This window comes from Macrotis lagotis, chromosome 1, assembly GCF_037893015.1.
Source record: "Macrotis lagotis isolate mMagLag1 chromosome 1, bilby.v1.9.chrom.fasta, whole genome shotgun sequence".
Classification (NCBI taxonomy): Eukaryota; Metazoa; Chordata; class Mammalia; order Peramelemorphia; family Peramelidae; genus Macrotis; species Macrotis lagotis.
Window position 1 is genome coordinate 354,196,163 of NC_133658.1, and position 22,198 is coordinate 354,218,360.

The 22,198-nt window shown below is 36.8% G+C and overlaps 1 protein-coding gene across 2 annotated transcripts in view; it reads right to left on the reverse strand.

Moving 5' to 3' along the window:
* PTPRT (protein tyrosine phosphatase receptor type T) overlaps window positions 1–22,198 on the reverse strand; it is a 1,378,737-nt gene that overhangs the window by 1,104,547 nt on the left and 251,992 nt on the right. The window lies entirely within an intron of this gene.

Here is a 22,198-nt window from a genome sequence, read left to right on the forward strand (position 1 = left end):
TTAGGAGACATGAACACACTTACAAAAGATAAGCATTATATTGACATTAATTTGCTAAGTTACTAGGAAAAATCATCAAGAAAAGGATTCCCCATTTAAGAATAGATCACTGTACTCTCTAGAAAAATATTTAATGAATTCCAGAGCTTCTATATTTGGGCCTCTATGAGTAAAGGTACCATCATCATCACAGAATTAATCACATCATCTCAGAAGCCATCTAGCCCCACTGTCTGAGAAGAATTCATTGAGTGTGTATCCAACAGGGAGACATCCAGTGAAAGGGCCTCTAGAGAAAGGGCCATCCTGAGCTCCCCTCCCAGGGAGCTTTAACTATTAGACAGTTTTTCCTTCTATGTAACTGCTACCTATTGTTTATAGTTCTATCATCTTAGACCAAGAATAATAGGTATAATTCCCATTCCCCAAGATAACAATGACATTGTCTCTTGTCTTAGCCCCTGAAGGAGGCAGGCTAGAACTCCCTCAAGGGTAGAAACAAGAGATAATGTCTTAGCCTTCCTCCTGGGAAGAACTATGGGGTGCAATCTGGCAACTACTCCTTTAGGGGCTACAGTTATAATGAAAAGAAAGATCTTGGTACCAAAGCCCTTGGCACCATACAATGACTCCACTTCAGAAACATTATTTTGATGATGGAAATGACATTAAAGAAGAAGTTTTGCCATTGGCTTTGCCACCTCCCCCTAAGGATCATGGGACTTTTCCATCCAACTTGCAGTTGAAATCTTCTCTAAGGGTTGTTTCTCCCAGTTGACTATGACCTCCTTGAGAGAAGGGATTGTCTTTCTTTTCTATTTGTATCCCCAAAGTTTGACACTGTCCTTTTATACCTAATTAGTAAGCACTTTAAAATAAAAGCTTCATTCATTCAGTCAGTCATTCCTTCCTCTCTAGGTGCTCTTAATGATAGTAACAAGAGCTTAGATATACATGGAACTTCCAGTCACCAAATGCTTCACATAAATTCTCTCACTTGCTCCTCATAATATAAGTTAGCAATTTCTGAATATTATTATCCCCATTTTACAGATGTGAAATGAAGTCTCAGAGAAGAGGTATGACTTACCTAATAAGCCCACAGAGCTAGTAAGTTGGAGTGTCCAGATTTGAACTCAAAGTAAAATCTTCTGACTGCCAATCTAGTGTCTTTGAACCCTGTAAGTCATTATACCATGCTCCAGGGAGCTTGTTATCGAGCAATTAAGAAAACCCATTCCCTGGGTTGGGAGTTCTGCTCTTTCTGTCAAATCTAAACTCCCCTTCCCTTTTAGGAGAATGGATCTATCTATAAAACTGGTGGTTTCTATAGAAACAGAAGTGCTACAGTAAAGGGAAAGGAAATATTAAATTCTGCCAGCGTATCAAGATCAATCCTCCCTTTATATGGGGGCAAGCCTCTCTCCTGCTTTCTTCTCGCACATCTCAACTTCAATTCCCATTCCAGTCACCTCTTCTCACATTTCTCAGGATGCTGCTCTGGGAGTCTCCTTCTCTCCCACCTAAATGCCCTTGCCACTGCAACCACAATTTGGACTTCATAGGAAGAGGATGGAATCCCTGGTGTGTCATCCTTACTATCTGTCAGGTCCAATCTATGACCTTGGAGGTATGATTAGGATAATTGATTGTTTCTGAGGCAATACTAAGGAAGGTAATGTAGGATTTCCCCTAGGCAGAAGTCTGGATATTTGGGCAATGACTGTTAGAAAGAATACAGTGTGAAAAATCTTCCTTTATTATATAAACAGATATATTTTATGTGAAAACACAATGGAAAAGAGGGCTGAAATGTGAGTCAACAGAATCCTGGGTTTGAATCTTACCTTTGAGTTGGGTGAATTTGGGCAAGTTACATAACTTCAAGCTCTCTGTGTCTCATGCTCTATAAAAGATCAAAATTCTTTCAATACTTATCTCTTTTGGGGATCAAATGATATAATGTCAACAAATGGTTTTGCAAATTTTAAAATAATTACTAAATTCCAGTTATCACCACCACTATTATTAATAATCTTTTAAATATTAACTTATAAATAATTTTTCCTTATTCATGCAGGCTGATACTGTTTCTTCTTATTTTGTAATTTTTGTTAAAATAAGTTGACACTGGAAGGTTTTTCTTGCCCTCATGGTTCATATTGTTTTAGTTCAGTTTTCAATTTGAAAAAATGAATCAGAATATTAATTATTTAGTAATCTCAATCACTGATTAGAATTTTAGAGGTTGTAGGGACTTTAAGATCACATGTCCCAGAGCTTGAAAGGACCTTAAACATCATTTTACTAACCCTCTACTCTTATATAAAAGGAAATTAGGTCCTATAACTCACATAGTGATTTGGTGATAAGAATCAGGATCTACAAATGAAGTTCTTCTGATTCCTGGTCCAGTATTCAAGTTAATTCACCTGAATAAGAGTTTAAAAAATGTTTAAATGTAATTTTATTTTATTTTTTTCCAGTTACAAGCAAAGATGGTTTTCATCATTTATCTTTTTAAGTTTTTGAGTTCCACGTTTTTCTACATCCTTCCTTTCTCCTTCCCCTCCCCTAGATAGTAAGTAATCTGATATCAGTTATATATGTACAAGTTTATTTCCATATTGGTCATGTTGTGAAAAAAAAGAATCAGAACTAAAGGGCAAAATACATGAAAAAGAAAAAAACATAAAACAAGTTTTAAAAGGTGAAAATAGTATTCTCTGATCTGCATTCAGATTTCATAGATTTTTCTCTGGATGTGGATGGTGTTTTTCATCATTTATCTTTTAGAATTGTCCTTGATCACTGAACTGCTAAAAGGAGCTAAGTCCATCACAGATGACCATCACCCAATGATGCTACTAATGTAGATATATTGTTTTCCTGATTCTGCTCACTTTACTCAGCATCAGTTCATGCAAGTTTTCCAGGCTTTTCTGAAATCTTCCTACTCACAATTTCTTACAAAACAACAGCACTCCATCACATTCATATAAAGGGTCTATAAAACTATGTAAACTTTTCAGTTACTAATTGGATTGGCAAAGATGCTACTCAAGGAATTCCTTCTTCAGAGATGAGCTAGATTATGAGATGATGAGCTCCTTGAGGGGACTGTTTTTTGCCTCTTTCCATAAGATCCTCATTGCTCGCCATAGTACCTTCCATATTGGTGATTAATAAATATTCATTGGTTGATTAAATTATCTCTTAGGTCATCTTCCAACTGACAGTCTTTGGGGTATAAGTCCCTAACTTTTGTTCACCATACCTTGAAATGACAGATAAAATTGGAAGAGTTCTTTCCTTTTTCTGGACCCCCAGATTCCCCATCCATAAAATGTATGCAACTGTATTTCATTATCTTCACAAAATTCTGAAGCATGGACAAGTATGAAATTACTCCAAATGAAAGGTGTCATACACTCTCCAAGTAACATTCCTGATTACCAGTGCCACCAGGACTAGATTAAAATATAATTGGGAAATACTTAACAAAATAAGTAAAAATAGGATACAACTTAGATAATATTACCTTCTAAAACTAAGCTGATGAAGTCAACAAATAACCTTATATAAAGACTGGTGGCCTCTATTTCTATTTGAGTTTGACACAACTGCTCTAAATCATTAACCAAGGCAAGCTACTTCCAACATGGTCCTCATTGTGAGGTGGCCCTTAAGAAGAAAGTGTGCCAGACTTCTTGCAGCTTGCAGCCTGGAGTCTGTAAATGTCTACTGTGTTCCCAAAGACTGGAGCAGAGGTGAATGGCTCTGAATGAGGCTGGCTATCAAGGGGAAGCTGGGCCACCCTCCAGGTCATTTGAACCTTCACCTCTCTGTTGACACTGCCTGTACTGTAATGAACGTCCTTGAATGGCAAGGGGCAGGTCAGCTTCATTTGCTGGGTTCAGTGTTTGGCACAGCAACATGTATATAATGAGGCTGTTGTGGGCATTATAGAGTAGGTGCTTAATAAATATTGGCTGACTTGAATTCAGTTTGACATCTGTTCCATTGCCAAGGCTTTGGCTATTGAGAAGTAGCGTAGAAAGATAGAACTGGAATTTTAAAGCTGAAAATAACCTCAGAATTCAGAACATCATATGGTAAGGGGCTTCTCAGAAACATAGATTATCTGAGATGGGAAAGATCAATGTCAGAGAAAGGTCTTAAAAGTAACAATGGAAGGGTCCTTAGAATATAGACTGTAAGAACTGAAAAGGACCTATAAAAGATTATAGTATATCCAAGGTAGGAGAAACCTTAAAACAAAGGGAATAGAGTATTGCAACTGGAAGGGACTTTTGGACATTAAATGTGAGTTTGTAGGAAATTACAGATGAAAGCCAAGCCTCTCACATTTAAAAAGTAGGGAAACTGAGATCAGAGACTGTATATAACCTATACAAGGCTAGGTAGGTAGAACAGCGGTGTTAGAGTACTGAGAGTCATGAAGATCCAAGCTCAAATCCAGGTGATCATAGTAATTTTATGACCCTGGGCAAATAACTTCAACTCTGTTTTCCTCAGTTTCCTTACCAATCAAATGAGATAATATTTGTAAAGTGGCTAGCAGAGTAAAGTCAACATTTGTGGCCTATTTCTTATTGATCAGTTTAATTTTCAATAAAGATCAAGTGTGTTGCTTGCCTGTGCTATGTAAATACTCATTAGGAACTATATAAATGTTTACTCCCTCCTTTTTCCTTCTCTTCCTCCTTTCTCCCCCTACCCCAGGATCACATAGCAAGACTTACTTCTAAAAAATCCTTTCTAACTTCTCCCCTTTCAGTTTCAATTCCTTTCCCACCAAACTATAATCTAAAATGAAAGACCATAGAGAAGGCCCAGCCAAGCTTGTAGAGAAGTTAGTGATGATGATGATGCTTATTCTTTATTTTTGAAAAAAGATCACATCAGGGAGGAGATGCCATGACAAACATGTAAATTAGAATTGAGTGATGGAGTGCTGTGCTAAGTCATCAGCCTCGCTTTCTCCTCCAGAACTTTCTGGGTTCCAGTAGCCAGATATGAATCAGGAAGACTAAAGATGGCCCTGGATGCAAGGTAATCAGTGTTAAGTGACTTGCCTAAGATCACATAGTTAGTAAATGTCAAGTATCTAAGGTTGGATTTGAACTCAGGTCCTCTTGATTCCAAGACCAGTGCTCTATTCACTGCATTACCCAGTTGCCCCAGAGAAGTTAGTGATGATATCTACCTACTTCCGACCTATCTTGGTCCCAGTGTCAACTGCCAGCCAACAAAATAAATAAAAACATAAATCCATTTGTCCCCACAGGCAAGCAACACCCTTGATCTTTATTGAAAATTAAGGTAGTCATAGAACTTGGCCACCAACAGTGACTTCACAAGAACCACAGCTGAAGCAAGCTGCCCATTCCCCTTAGCCAAAAGTTGCCTCTCCAGCAGCAGAGACTTTCCCAAGATTCCAGGAACTGTTCCCAGGAGCCAAACTTGCTTAAAACCACATGATGGGTTAATTTGTCTTTCCTAATGGAAAATAACTGTCTGTCTTCTAGAAATAATCCCATTATGTCAAGTTGAAAAGATCAAACTCTGCAAAAAGGTCTCCCATTTAATGTGTCTAATAGTTTAGTAGCCTTTAAGGACTCTCACATTAGAAGCTAGCTAGCAGGAATGGCCTCTTTTACAAACACTATTCTTGTCATTGACACACAGAGGAGGAATCCAATGCCCAGGAATACCAAGAAAATCATATAACCATGGATGTAAAGCTGCAACGGATCTTTTTAATATGGAATCCTCAAGTTGGAAAGAATCTTAATGATCCAACCCATTCCTGAAACATAAATCCTTCTCTATCAGTATTTAACCTAAGAAGTAGGAAGGGATTGAGCAAAATCTGTGGAAAGACTTCAGGGAGATTGTGAATTTGGAAGGGAAAAGAAATTACACCTTTGTTTTCACTATAGTTTCCTTTGTATTTAATATTTTAATAATTTCCCATCTATTTAATGTTATGTATTTAAAAGCATTGTTCTGAGGAGGGGGTCCCTAGCCTTCACTAGACTGCAGAGGGATTCAAAATGCAAACAAACAAAATTAAAAACTAATGATCTACAGCATTCCCAATAATGGCAAGAAATGGGGGGAAAGAAGTGATACAGTTCTGCCTGAACTAGTCACAATTTCTATCCATTGTTGAACAATTTTACCTGTCAGCAAAACCTTCTTGATACTGAACTGAAATTTGCTATTTTGAAACATTTACCCTTGGTACTAGTTCTGCCATCTGAGTCTAAGCAAGTCAGATGTATTCCCTTTCATATGGGAGAGCCTCTAAAAAATTCAAAGAAAGATCCCATTCCCCTCCTCAAATTGTCTCTTTTCCAGTCTAAATCTCCCTGATTTCTTCAGTCAAAACTGACTGATAAGGTATGAATCCAAGTGCCCATTCCATTTTAGTGAACCTCCTCTAAAGATGCACCAGCTTCATTTTCAATAACCCTACATTTTCAAACATGGACAGTGTGGTTTTCCTTGATCATCATTATTTACAGAAAAGCTACAAATTTAAGGGACAGCCACTGAGAGATGAGACAGCTAAGTGACTCAGTGGACAGAGTGCTGGGCCTGGAGATGGAGATGGAAGACATGAGTTTAAATCTGACCTCAAAACACTTACTAGCTGTATGGCCTGAGCAAGTCATTTAATCTCTGCCTTAATTCACAAGAAATGGAAATGGCAAATTATTCCAATATCTTTGCCAAGAAAACCCCACAGACAGTATTGGTATGCTATTGTTACCAAGGTTATAAAGAGTCAGACAAAAACTGAACAACAAGGATTGGAAAATGACAGTTAGATAGATAGATTTACATAATACAGAAATAGATTATTAATAACATACTTAAAAAGTGAAATGTAGTATTCAAACTAACATCTATTCATCAAACAAGGTCCAACCTAAACAGAAGGCAGTGAGACCAAAGTAATCCTTCAATCCTTTGACATTTCCTCCTAATTTTCCAATCTTCATATACTTTACTTCCCTCCATATACTCTATGATTCAAGGAGACTTGCTATATTCCTAGCATGACACTTAACCAAAATTATCTTGCTTACCTCCATCTTCCAGTTTCCTTCACATCTCTAAAATTGAACTTTCTGCAAGAAGGCTTTCCCATCTTAATGATAGTACTTTTCCTGTGAGATTATCTATCTCCACTTTATCCTATATAATACCGTTTGTATATATTTGTTTGCATGTTGTCTCCTTTCATTAAATTGTGAGCTCCTTAAGGCAAGGGACTCTTTCTTGCTCTTTGGATTATCAGAATTTGGCAGATGCCTGATATATAGAAAACAATTAATATAGGTTTAACAGCTAGACAGTCGATTCAGTTATGAGTATGCAAATCATCTCCCATCCCTGCCCAAATATACAACTATCATTTTAGAAAAGAGGAAATTGAGGGAAACTTCCAAAAGGAAGTAGGACCCAGAAAAAAAAGCAACTATAGATTAAGTGAAGAAATAAACAATGATTCCAAACTAAGCTATCATTCTTCTCAGCAATGGGATTTTAGAGAACAAGCTTGCCAAAGTCTGACAGTCCATTTTGAAAGCACACAGCATCATTATCCAAATGCAGTTATTAAGGGACTAATTATACGTAGTGCTGAGCTCAATTGCAGAGCTATATATTGTTTGTAGCAATTTAGACAAGACATTATCCCACTTGTCCAAGGGCTTAGAACCTATGACAGATAACACTGATGTGGGCAAACATGGAAGGTGTACAGTCAGAGATAAAAACTTGAATAAATCCTAAAAGAAACTGGATATACCATGGGCATGTTTGGTGAGAAAAATATTGTTTGTCTTCAAAAGCAAATGAGGTTATGATAAAGAATGTGTTTGTGTCTGTTTAAATGGACAATCATTTTGTTAATTGATTAATCTCCATGCAAAGCCTTCCATGAATGAGACTATTTAAAAAATCTAAACATATTCTATGATAAATTATCTGACTCCTTTGGGCATGGTCAAGTCTACCTAGATGAAGAATCTATCTTACAAGGTGCTGAAAGGACCAAATAAGAAAAAGAGATAGAGAAATTGCTGTTGGTAGTTGTGGTGATGGTGATGCATAGGGAGATGGCTGTGAGCAGGACAAAAGAAGAAAAAATCAATCACTCATGGATATTAGTCAAAAAATAATACAAATAAAAATCTTTTCCTTTTTTCCTTCTTCCTTTCTTTTTTCTGAAGAGAGGAATAGTCTATTTTGGCTAGACCAAAAAATATATTTCAAGGGGAGTGATATAAGATAAGATGAGAGGCAGCTAGGTGGCGGCTAGGTGGTGCAGTGGATAGAGCACCAGCCCTGGAGTCAGGAGTACCTGAGCTCAAATCGGACCTCAGACACTTAATTTAATAATTACCTAGCTGTATGGCTTTGGGCAAGCCACTTAACCCCATTGCCTTGCCAAAAAAAAAAAGATAAGATGAAAAAGATGTCACATTTTATCAAGTGTCTCAGCCTTCATCCCTCCATTTTAAAATGGGGTGGCTAGATTTCATGCTCTCCACATTTCCTCAAAGCTCTAAATCTTATGATTCTAAGAATAAGATTGTAAGGAATCTTGAATGTCAGACTAAGGAGCAGATATGAGAGATACTGTGATAAATGAACTGGCAAATTTGGTCAGTATTTGAGTGTGTGGCTCACTTTAAGAAAACTCCTAAATGAAATTTTACAAAGCAGGTTAGGTTAGGTGATTATTTGCATTACAAAAGAATTAATTCCTTTTCAAAAAAGATTCACTGCAGGCTTCCTTTAAATGGGCCAGTTTGAAATAGGATTTGATTGTTTAAAATGTGATTACTCAACCACTTTTCAGGAATACAAACTAAAGCTTTCTCTCTAGCCCTCAGGCGACTAGGTCAAAATTCTGAGGGATGCTGAGATTGCTTTCTTACAGAGATTTTTTTTTTAATTACAGACCCTAAGATGGTATATCAGACTAAAGAATAGAGGTGAGTCAACTATTATACTCAAATTTCTTACCTAAAAGGTCACAGACATGGTGTGCTGAAAATGGGCAAGCTAGCCCATCTCTTTGGTGAGAGATCTACTCAGAGCATCAGTCTCCTGTAATTGTATCTTTTCCAGATGAACACAGACACTGTAGCCTAAGTGGAGAGAAAATGCATGTTTTCTTATGCCTCCAGCTCTGTCTGCCTTCCAGGCTGGCAGAATCATAAATCTAAGGATAGGCAATGCTTAGAGAAGCTTCTGGCTTGATGAAGGCAGCAATACTACCAGAAGCCTCTCAGCACTCTCAAGCAGGTCTTTCTTAATTTCAAGGATTTCTATCTATTACATGAAAGGGATTTTAGTCTCCACTTTTGCACCCATACTTCATTTGATGAAATATGCAATGAATAGGTGATAAATTAATGGATGGTAGTCAGAATTGAGTTGCCAAAAAGAATAAGTACAAAGACAATCTTTAATCATTGGTGATATATAATGGTGGGAAAAGTACATTTGAAATGAGAAGATCTGGGACTTTCTCATTCCATCAGTGCAACAATCAGGGACAATTCTGGACTATCTGCAATGGAGAACACCATCTGTATCCAGAGAACTGTGAAGTTTGAACAAAGACTAAAGACAATTACTTTTAATTTTTTAAAAAGTTATCTTATTATGTACTTTGGCTATCTCTTATATTTTATTTTTCTTCCTTAAGGATATGATTTCTCTCTCATCACATTCAACTTAGATCAATGTATACCATGGAAACAATGTGGAGACTAACAGAATGCCTCCTGTGGGGGTGGGGGGAGGGAAGGGAGATTAGGGGAAAAATTATAAAATTCAAAATTAATAAAATTTTTCTTTTACAAAAAAAAAAAAGAAATTAAGAAGATCTGAGTGTCAATCCCAGTGCTGCTATGGGCTCTTTTTGTGGCCTGGGGCAAATCATTTCCTTTCAATGGGCCTTATTTTCCTTATCTGCAGAATGAGGAGTGTGAAACAGATGATCTCCAACTATATAACTGAACAATATAAAGTACCTACTATTTCTATTTGAGTTTGACACAACTGCTCTAAATCATTAACCAAGGCAAGCTACTTCTAACATGGTCCTCGTTGTGAAAGTGTGCCAGACTTCTTGCAGCTTGCAGCCTGGAGTCTGGAGTCTGTAAATGTCTACTGTTCCCAGAGACTGGAGCAGAGGTGAATGGCTCTGAAAGTGAGGCTGATGACTTAGCACAGCACTCCCTCACTCAATTCCAATTTACATGTTTGTCATGGCATCACCTCCCTGATGTGATCTTCTTCAAAAATAAAGAACAAGCATCATCATCACTAACTTCTCTACAAGCTTGGTTGGGCCTTCTCTATGGTCTTTCATTTTAGATTATAGTTTGATGGGAAAGGAATTGAAACTGAAAGGGGAGAAGTTAGAAAGGATTTTTTAGAAGTAATTATAACCTTATATAAAGACTGGTGGCCTTTATACCAAGAATTACATATAAGCAACTTTTTGTATATTAATCTTCTTTTATTCTCACAACAACCCTAGGAGATAGTTACTATTATTATTATCTTTATTTTATAGAAGAGGAAACTGAAACAAACAGAAGTTACATGACTTGTTCGCTACTAATTGTCTGAGGCTGGATTTAAACTCAGGCCTTCTTAATTCCAAGTCTCTCTTCATATGACTTGTTATCAGAAATTTAGAGAACAATTTTAAAAATTGATCTAGGAACATTTTTAAAGTGCTTACTTACTGTGTGCTAGGGGAGAGAGAGAGAGAGAGAGAGAGAGAGAGAGAGAGAGAGAGAGAGAGAGAGAGAGAGAGAAAGAAACTATCTGAACCTGAACTGTGGAGTTTCTATTATGATGGCAAGATTCACATAGAAAGAATAATAATGAATCTGTATTAGAGGATGTGTTTTTTGAATCCCTGGGCCATAATTTCTTTATCAGCGATGAGAAATTAGACTAGATAATCACTGAAGTCTTTTCCAAGTTCTAAATACTATATTTCTCTGTCAACACATTGGTCTTTATTCATAAATTTACATTTACAACGAATGGTAGAAGGGTTAGGATAATCATTGGGGTGGAAAAGAATGAAAGGAGGAAGATAAAGGGAGAAGAGAGATTAAAAAATGAAAAACAAGAAAAAATAAGAAGAAAAGATATACTCTGCTTTTGAAAAAAAGGAGAAGAGATTTTATTACATTGCTGAAATAGACACTAGGAAAATTAATGCATTTGCTACTGATTTTTTTCACCTATATTTCCAAGAGGAAATTATTAAAAAAATGGTAGCTCCCCTATATTTCTTACTGGAAAGATCATGTTTTAAGAATATGGAACTGTGCTGAAATTGTATCTTCTCCTGGTCCTCCTGATTACCACTACTATCCCTCACCATTACAGAGGGTTTGTAAGCAGCCAGCATAAAGGGAGAAAAGCAGAAATTAAGATTGCAAGAGGAACCTAGAAATCACAGTATAAACCATCTCAAAGATCAAAGGAGCATAATTTTTACATTATATAATATTTTAATCAAAATTCATATCTTGGTAATATGTGCTGAATCAAGGGGAAACTGTCTAGGTACTGTTTCTCAAGGTTCTGGTCCTTTGATCTGTAAATTCCAAACAAAATCTAGATCTTCAAGGCTCCTGCCTAGGAGAACATCAAAAAGATAGGAAGAACTTTGAGATGATGACTGTAGAGTTTATTGACAACTTTTGAGATGATTTGGATATATTAATGAAGCTATCTCAATATGGTACAGATTGAAGTTGATTTTTTCTTCCCACCAAAAAAAAAAAAAAAAAAAACGACATATGAAGATGAGACTGCAAACTCTTGCCCCTGCCCCTCAACACTCTTCCTTTTCCATGAGGTCCATGCTGCCCAGTGTTCTTAACTCTAACACATAGTTACAAAAGTGATGCTCTCTGCCTCTCCCCTCCCCATCCTTTCTCCTATGCAGTCAACCCTCCTTTACCACTCCTATCCATCCCACACCACCATCTGCCTCTGTACCACTTTCCATGAGTAGTCTCTGCCTTTCTGTTTTTTGGTCCTCTTATCCTCTGCATTTAATTAAAATGTGATCGCCACCCTGTTTCCCACTGATACGCATGGTCTTTCCTTCCAAGTACCCAAAGAACCAGGCATGCCTGCCCTATTTCCTAATTTCATAAATTAATTTTCAATTCATAATCAATTCTGGGTCAACAAACAAGGCCACCCAGAGGAAAGAACTCAGAATAGGGAGGGGAAAGAAGACCATATAAGAATTTAGGAAGGAACATTTAGACTAGAAAGATTTGAGGAAGATCTGATAATTGTCTTCAAATATAAAAAGGGATTTCATTACCAAGAGAGTTTGATCAAGATTATATGGCTAGGAGTGGGGGTAGGGGGCAGAACTAAGAACAAAAGATTGAAGTTACAGGGTTGACAATTTATAATTGAGGATTATATAAGAAGAAATTGAAGCTGATTAGATTGAATAAAGAAATAATGGGGATGGGGAGAACAAGATAGCTGCAATTCAAGTATCTGAAGGGCTTTCATGCAGAGGATTACATTAGTTCTCTTTAGCCCTGGAAGGCATAAATAGGAGCAATGCAAAGATGTAAACTTAGGATAATTATTTGCAGCTATGTTATAGTGGGTGTTTCTTAACTCAGGTGCCTACCAACACTCAACATACAAGTGAGGCTATCTATGATTTTCCTTACTGAGGGTTCCTTATTCAAATGAAATAGTAGAATCAGACCAAAACCAATAAACAATAATGAGATGATAACTCCCTCCCATCACCATTTGAATGTTCAAAAGGTTGCAGGAGAGGAAAACTTCAGATAAGACTTCAGATTAGATAAACTTCCTGATAGCTCTAGGATTTCATGAAAACCTGTGGTTTAAAGGCAAAGGCTTAGGCTCTCCCTTGTAAATTTCTGGTTCAAATGTTTATAACTAGATAGTGGAAATCACAACCTGTATAGCCTTGGAGTTGGACTGGAGGTTTTCCAAAGTCTAAGGTTTTCAGATATAATACATTTAAATACACAAAATGACCAAGTGTAGATTAACAAATCAAAATCAGTCCTACCAAATGGCATAGAAACTATGAGTCACATGGCAAGCCAACATCACTAGAGATTATCAGAGAACCTTCTTCCTCACAAAGCTTTATTTTAAAAAAAAGTCTTCCAGATACCCAAGAGAGTTAATTTTTCATAAAGCTTTCTGAAAAGTATATTTGCCTTTAATCTCCTTTTCTATCTACATTGATTTCCTGGTCTGCTTCTCTTGGAGAAGGTGAAAAACTAATTCTCATTTGCTTGAGTTTTGTTTGGTCCCCTTGAGAGACACTATAGTTAAAAAAGCAGGTAGGACTGAAGCCACAGCTTGTCCTTTACCTATTGTGAGACCTAAGGTAAGTTTCAGTTTCCTCATTTATAAAATGAGAATGCTAGACTATAAGACCTCTAAGGTCCTACCAGATATAAATCCTATACTCTTTCCTGGTGACTGAGGAAAAAGGTCTTGCAGTGACAGTGGGCTAAAGTAGTAAGAATCCTGCATTGGAAGTAAGGAAACCCAGAATTGAATCCTGCCTTATCAGATGAATGAACAAGTCATTTCCTCTCTCTAAGCTTGAGCCTCGTTGACTATAAAACAGGGATAATATTTATACCTTTTTTACATGGTTGGAGAGAAGCAAGTACTCAGTAAATTGTGAAATGGAGTGTGGACTCTTACTATTTTTTATTAAATACCCCAAAAGTTGTATTCTTCTAGTTCCTAGTACCTTCTACTAAGCATTTTGCCCAGGCTCAGAGTTCTTTATCTCTCTTGTTTTTTCTCTAGCTGAAGTCTATTGATACACAACAGAGATAAATTCCCTGGGTGAGTTTTCCCAGTACAGTGTTATATTTATTGTCAGTCTGGTGCTATTGTCATTGTCATCAGGAGAGGCTTCATGAATTCACATCCTGTCTAAAACTTGAAGCTTTAGTTCAATGCACTGCTCTTTGGAAATTTTAAGGAACTCAGATTTAATTTGCTTTTTTTCATTAATTAATTTTTGTATTAATATTGTACATTAGGGGTAATACTTACAAATTATATATTATAAGCTCACTAGAGACTCATTAATTGAAACCAATCCAGGGTTCTAGGAGAACTCTGTCTTGGACTGTCTATTTTAATTAGTTTTTCATTAATTACTTTTTTATCAATTAATATTTTGTACATTCAGCCCAATACTTACAATCTTCATATCATAAGCTCTTAAATGACACCTCATTTATTGTAATCATTCATGCAAGTGGCCTAAGAGAAGTTCACCACTAATCACAAGAGCTGCATACAAATGAGGATGCATATAAATCACACTTCACTCTGAAGAAATTTATTTAAAAAACAAGCAAACTATGTGTATGCCTCCCATAGTCATCGAATACTGAAAATCAGAATGTAAGCTTTTTCATAATCATGTCTTCTGTGTTTTACTCCAGTTCAATACTGGCCTGAATAATTGGTAAATATAGATTAATGAGGGCTCTGGTGAGGACAATGATGGAGTTCCCTCTGTGAGAACGACACAACAGAGAATTCATTAGGACAGAGAGAGCAGAATTACTGAATGTACAAACTCGAACAGGCTTTAGGACATAAGATATCAGACCTCAGGTCATAGAACATTGAACAGGAAAGCAAAAAAAAGACCTCTAGAACATAGGGTGCTAGAGCTGGGAGGAACCTTCGGGATTATATAACCCAGAGGTCTCAAATATAGAGCCATAACATGTTTTAATGCAGCCTGAACCAGATTAAAATGTCCCTGAAAAATATTTAAGAAAAACAATAACACAAAGATAATATTACCCATTTTAAAACTAAGTCAGTATGTGAGCAATGGGATGCTTATGTGTAGATTTGTGGCCTCTGTTTCTATTTGAGTTTGACAATGCTGATTTAGTCCAATTCCTTCCTTTTACAGATAAGGAATATTAAAAACTAGTAGGGAACTAAACATTTTGCAAATACTGTCTCATTTTATCCTCACAACAGTGTTGGGAAATAATTCCTGTTATACAGATAAAGAAATAGATGCAGGCAAAGGTTAATGATTTGTCCAGTGTGATCCAGTTAAGAAGAATTTAAAGCCAAATTAGAACTGTCTAACCCCAGATCCAGGGTACCACCTGTCTAAGGCCAGTAACTTACGAAAAGACCCAAGCAAGTAAATAAATAGTAATGTTGCTGATATGATGGTTCCAACAAAAAATAATTAAAAGTGGCATTGGGGCAGCTAAGTGGTGCAGTGAATAGAGCACCAGCCCTGGAGTTAGGAGAACCTGGGTTCAAATTTGACCTCATAACCTTAATAATTACCTAGCTGTGTGGCCTTGGGCAAACCACTAACCCCTTTGCCTTGCAAAAAAAAAAAAAAAAAAAAAAGAATGTCATTAACTGCTTCCATCTAGTAAGCGAGCATTTATTACATGTTTTCTGTGTGAAAGACCATAAGCTACATACTAAGTAAGGAGGACCATCAATTAAAAGATATCCCTAAACTTGGATGCAAAAAAATACACTTTCGTTTCAACATAATTTTCTTTATAATCTGATGTGTGTAGAGCACCAGACCCAGGGAGTGATGTTCACATATACTTGGTGACTTTTCCCATCAAAGATATGTGTGGATTATTGCTCATTGTATGGATCCATTGGCTCACCAGTGAACCCTGACCTAGGATAATCTGTGGCTTCAGAGGTGGCTGTAAAAGGTTTCTTTGACAGAGAAGTATGCATATTTCTAAGAACAAATATTGTAAATTTACCCAGGAAATTGTAAAACTGGGTCTCCTTTAACTGGTCATTTCTGAGATAAATTTTTGCTATAAAAAGCCTGAGTTTCCAAAAATAAAGTTGGTAGATTTTCACTTCCCAACCTTTTGTGTTTGGATATTGTTTGTCTACCTGACCTGACTCAGAAATTCATGTCCAGACCCACACCAGAGCTATTGCGGGTGATAGATGCGTTTTATTTTATAAATTTAAAAATGTTATTCTTAATGGATTTGTAAGTTTCACAAAGCTGCCAAAGGAGTCTATGATATGAGAAAGGTTAAGATCCTCTGAACTGGGCATAGAAAGATAAAATAATAAACAGATCCTACCATCTAGGATCTCAGAGACTGGTAAGAAGGTGAGGAAACAATGTATAAACAGATAAATCTAACTAATAAATTAATCAAAAACAGCTTCCCTTTCCAAATGGCATATGATGTTACTTGCTCATACTCTTTTCCTCTCTAGCAGCACTGGAAGAGATAGACATGTTGTAAGTCTGAATAAGGAGAATTCTTGGGCTCTATATGAAGTCTATTTGGAGACCAGGAACATGGGTCTTTGTTCTTTTCCTCTCTGTGTTTATTCTTTCCTCATTTTTGGTAAAGTAATATGGTAAACAGTTATGAAGAGCTCAGCATGGCTAGTTACCAAAAGTCTAGCCATGAAGGATTTTGTAACCAGCTGGCCCCTCACCAAAACCCAATTAGTGAACTTCCACACTGAAGATCAGATGGTGAGGAATGAAGTCTCAAGCAACTAGGTATTTGACCTAATACAGATTGAAGATCCCAAAAGGGATCATGAAGAGTTAGACATGACTGAAAAGGACTAAAAAACAATAACAAAACTGAAGGTAGTAATCTTAGCAACTCATTTCACATTGGCACCTGAGAAGTTCACATTTTATCAGTGGAGCCGGAAGTGGAGCAGAATCCCCAAGAAAAAGTCAATGCATCTAGGATTGGTAAAATTGGAAAAGGCAGTATCAATTGACTAAATCTAGAAAAGTATTTTTGAACATATATCATGCACCAGGCTCAGTGAAAAGACTGACAAAGTGTCCTTGCTTTTTGTTCATAATCACTCATAACAATTTCTCCTCTTATAATCGATTTAGAGAAACATGACTATATATAAGTAAACATAAACTACATGCAAAGTAAATGCAAGGTCACTTGGGTTGGAGAGGCACTTTAATATGAGGAAATCAGGAAAGATTCCTTGTAACTGATAGTCATTAAGTGTAACTTTGAAGGAAGCCAGGAATACCAGGAGGTCAAGGTGAGGAAGGAGTGAGTTTTTAGGCATAGGGAGATAACCTGAAGAAAAGTTTGGATGTGAGAGATGGACAGTAGTGTGTGTGAGAAGCAGTCCAATGTTACTGAACTGTGGAGGACTTAAAGAAACCAGATTGTGCAGGACTTCAAATGCCAAAAATGCTGTATTTTCACCAAGAGGTACTCAGGAGCCTCTAGAACTTTGTTAATCGTGGGATACTGTCAGAACTGTGACTCAGTAATATCACTCTGGCATCTGTAGAAAGGTTATTTTAGAGAGGGAAGAGATTTGAAACTAAAAGCAAATTAAGAGACTAAAAAGCAAGGGGGGATGAAGGACTGAATTAGCTAGGGTAGTGGCCCTGTGAGTGGAGAAAAGAGGACACAAAAGATGTTGCATAATAATTAAGACCAAGAAGATTTGCAAATGGATGCATATGAGGAGTGAAAGTGTTAACACTGGGTGTTACCTGGATGACTGGAAAATTTGTAAAATTCTCTACAGACATAGGAAGAATCAAAAGGTGAATGGATATGGGGGAACAAAGCTCTTATTTTAGACATGCTGAATTTGAGATGCCCAAAGGACATCCAGTTGAAAAGTTCCAATTGATAGAGATACACTACAAAAACTACAGACAAGAAATGAGTTCATGAGATATGGGACTCAGGGTAAATCCTTTAGTATACCCACAGTTAGAAGGCAGATCACGGATGGTGATTTAATAAGGATCCAGTCAATGAAACCGAAAAGGAACAGCCAGATGGGTAGGAGGAAAACCAAGAGAAAACAGTATCATGAAAACTAAGTGACTAGAAAGTATGCATGGGAAAGAGTAGATGATCCAGCAAGTCAAATACAGCAGAGAGCTTAAGAAGAGGATTGGGAAAATACCCTTAACTTTGGCAGTGAAGAAACCACTGCAAACTTTGGGAAGAGTGATAGTTTATAAAACAAGCTCCAAGGGGCGGCTAGGTGGCTCAGTGGATAGAGCACCAGCCCCAGAGTCAGGAGTACCTGAGTTCAAATCCCCCCTCAGACACTTAATAATTACCTAGCTATGTGGCCTTGGGCAAGCCACTTAACCCCATTGCCTTGCAAAAACCTAAAAAAATTAAGTTAAATTAAAAAATTAAAAAAAAAACAAGCTCCAAAAGTTTAAGGAGTAAGAAGAAAGGAAATGGAGGAGATGAACATAGATAACTCCCCCCCCATGTCAGCATTCCTCATCCTAAAACTAGGGCTTAGTGCTTCATAAACCTGAGCATTACATCTAATTCTATGAACTATAGATATCAGTGTTGGCACAGATGACTAGGAGGATTTTCTCTATTATCATTTTATTTCTAGATCATTAACTGAATCAAAAATCAGCCTTTCCACAATGAGTTTGGCTGAAATTAGTGTATATGAATCAATCAGCAGTATATGAATGTGCCAGAATATTATGAAATTGTTATTATGATTATTAAATTATTAAGTATTATTATTATTATTAAAGAAAGAGATCAATACAATGCACAATGCCTAGCACATTGTGGATGATTAAAAATATTAGTTAATTGCCTGTGAGAAATTCAGGGAAAAAAGTTTAAAATTTGTAAGAACTCATGGCAAACAAAATAAGCAGAACAAAAAAAAAAAAAAAAAACAACAATCAACGTGAAAATAATCATTTAAAGGTAAAGAACAGCTAAAAGCAGTTAAAGTCTGAATAGCTATAATAACTAATTTTGAACCAGGAGAATGCTCTTGGCAGATATGGGAAGAAAGGGACAAAGGGTGCATATATTATCACACAGTCAATTTATAGATTTTTTAAATTGTTTTTCTGTAGTAAAAATATTTTTATTTGGGTGGAAAAAGGAACTTATTTCTAGATGTGAGTATGATGTAAAAACTTATCAAAAATGTTAAAATAATATAGTCACTTCACTTTTACTGTTAACTGAACCCTACTGGCTATGGTGCACATTTATTTACTGGAACCTCTAGCAATAAGGATTGTGAATATTCAGAAAGTAAAAGAATACCTTCCTTTCCTTTACCAAACAGCTGGATTAGTTTTCTTTAAGTTAACAGTGTTGTCACCAAGATCTGATTGATTCCTGCCTCCCTTGATACAGTTTACTGGTCACCCAAGGATGTAAAATGTCCTCTCTATGACAAGTCAGAGCTCCTCTGTGTTGGTGAATGTTTGAAAACTGTTTTGAATCACCAAATCTTATCTTCTATGAAGAGCTGCCAGTGGATACTTGTTACACATCATTGCTATGTCAGAGAAAGGGGATTGTTAATTAATCCATAACTTTGAGTGTAAATAGCAATTGGTTTTGTTCTGACCAGATACTCTGAGGACTTTTCCCTCTCACACTGATTCTTTTATGAAGACAAACTAGATCATCTTTTCCCTCCATTCTTACCTAGTCTTTAATTACCATACAGTTGTTACCTTAGATAAACAGACCTGGGAAAGACCTTAGCTTAAAAGACCAAGATCTTCCACTGCATCCAGGCCCACCACAAGTCATCTTGACTAATGTCTTGCCATTACACCTGATGTCTCTAGAGGAGATAGTGAGTCTGATGACTCTGTACAGCTCTGTCTTGCTTAAATTCAGTTCACTTGGAAGTCCAAACATCACCTTCCTGATGTCATTGATCCTTTTCAAGAATGAAGGACAAACAACAATCCATGATTTTTGAGTATCTCATTTGGTCCCAAAATAGAATACTAAATAATCCTTGCCCCTCCCTAACATTCCATCTTCCACTGAGCATGGAACTTACAGGGGAAATAATGAGGAAGAAGAAAAACTAATATGTTGATCAATGTTTGGAGATGAAAAAGAAGTTTGTGGGGCGGCTAGGTGGCACAGTGGATAGAGCACCAGCCCTGGAGTCAGGAGTACCTGGATTCAAATCCGGTCTCAGACACTGAATAGTTACCTAGCTGTGTGGTCTTGGGCAAGCCACTTAACCCCATTTGCCTTGCAAAAAAACTAAAAAAAAATCTTAAAAGAAAAAGAAGCTTATGAGCCCCTCTGGTCAAATGCTGTTCCTATTGACCAAACAAGTTTCTTACAAAATCATGCCAATATTAATGGCAACCACATATAGTATATAATTATATAATCAAGGATGAAAATAACAGCAATGTTCTTTTCTATTTCCCATTATAGATTAGTAACATGAAGAGAAAAGAAGGGGAGGAGAAAACTGCAAGCAAGCAAAACAAATGTAGTAGAGAAAATATAAGATTTGGAAGTTAGAAAACATGGGTTCAAATTCCACCACCAATGCTTACTACCTTGTTTGAGTTTGGGATGAGTTACTTCCTTTTGTTTGTTGCTTTCTCATCTATAGAATAAGGGAGGGCTCAACAATAAGGTTCCTGAAGTTCTTTCAAGCTCTAGATTTATGAGTCTATGAGTTGATGATATCTAAGTTAAATCCTAGGAGCCTATGTGATTGTTCACATAGCTATGTGGCTGATCTTCCCCAAAGGGTGTTATAATCAAGTCTTGTAGTTCAGTCATTTTTCACTCACATCCAACTCTTCATGAACCCATTTGGGATTTTCTTGAGAAAGATATTGGAGTGGTTTGCCTTTTGCAGCTCATTTTATAGTTGAAGGAAATGAGGCAAATAGGGTTAAGTGACTTGTCCTGGGTGATACAGTTACTGAGTATCTAAGGTCACATTTGAACTCAGGATGAGGAATCAATCTGACTCCAGGTCACTGCACCACCTAGCTGCCCCATAATTGAGTCTTGTTTCTATATAACTGTATAGACTCATGAAGAATAAAAGGGGGCTAGAATTATCATGTCCATTTTACCAAAAGGGAGATAGAAGTATCCTCAGTGATAATGACAGAAGTCTGTGGGCACAGAAAAGCTTCCTCTGTAGTTACTGGGTACCTGGCCATTTCTTTCCTGAAGCTTCTGAAGTTCAAACAGAAAGCAGTTATTTGTGGCAGCCCCAAATGTGTTAAGGTGTAAGGAGCATGGATGATCTATATTCAAATAATCTGAAGCTTTTGAGGGGTAAGTATAATCAATATTTGTTTTTGAAAAAATATCTAGCAGTTATATAGCTCATGGGCTATGAAATATATCATAAATGAACAAATTAGCACATTTAAGAAGTCACTGATTTTTTTTTACAATGGAGCTCAAAGAGCATTATAATTTATAGACTCAAAAAATTATAGAATCACAAGGTTGAAAAAAAAATCACAGAGATCATCCAGTCTAAATCCTATATGATTCATGAATCATTTCTACAATATTCCTGAAATCTAGTTGCTGGTTCAAACCCTGCTTGAATACCTTCAGTTATGGGGTATTCACTACCATATCTTCCATTTTCTGAATAGCCCTAGTTGAAGGAAATAATTTTGGGGGGTTGAAATGTGTCTCCCTGTTTGCACATAAAAAAGTGATGAAATAGAAACTGACAAGTTCCTTCTACAATATTCTACGAATGGTTAATTTGAGTATTCTGTTGATTTCTCCTAAATGGAGAAAGATGTCACTTTTTGTTAATGGAATGTCACAAGTACTCTTGCCTCAAGGGGAAAAAAAGCTTTCCTCCCCTTCCATTTTGGATTATCTATTTCTCTCTCTCTCTCTCTCTCTCTCTCTCTCTCTCTCTCTCTCTCTCTCTCTCTCTCTCTCTCTCTCTCTCCCCCCTCCCCTTACAACCAGCAAAAACATAAACTTCAACAAAGACATTCCATCTAGGGGTACAGTGGGGAAGAATCCCATAGGCTTCCTTTCTGCATCCTTCACAGAGCTTTGTAACAAAGAAAAGCCACTAGGGTGGTATGACTCACTCTCCTAGATCTCTGCTAATGACACAAGAGGAATGGAGAGCTTCCATCTTGCCAAGTGTATGTCGTGAAAGTCAATATTTTTAAGGCTGTGATGATAGGGCAAGGAAATTTTTACTTGAGGACAAAAGTTAGAGTAAAGCAACTCGTAAATCCAGGAATTGATCT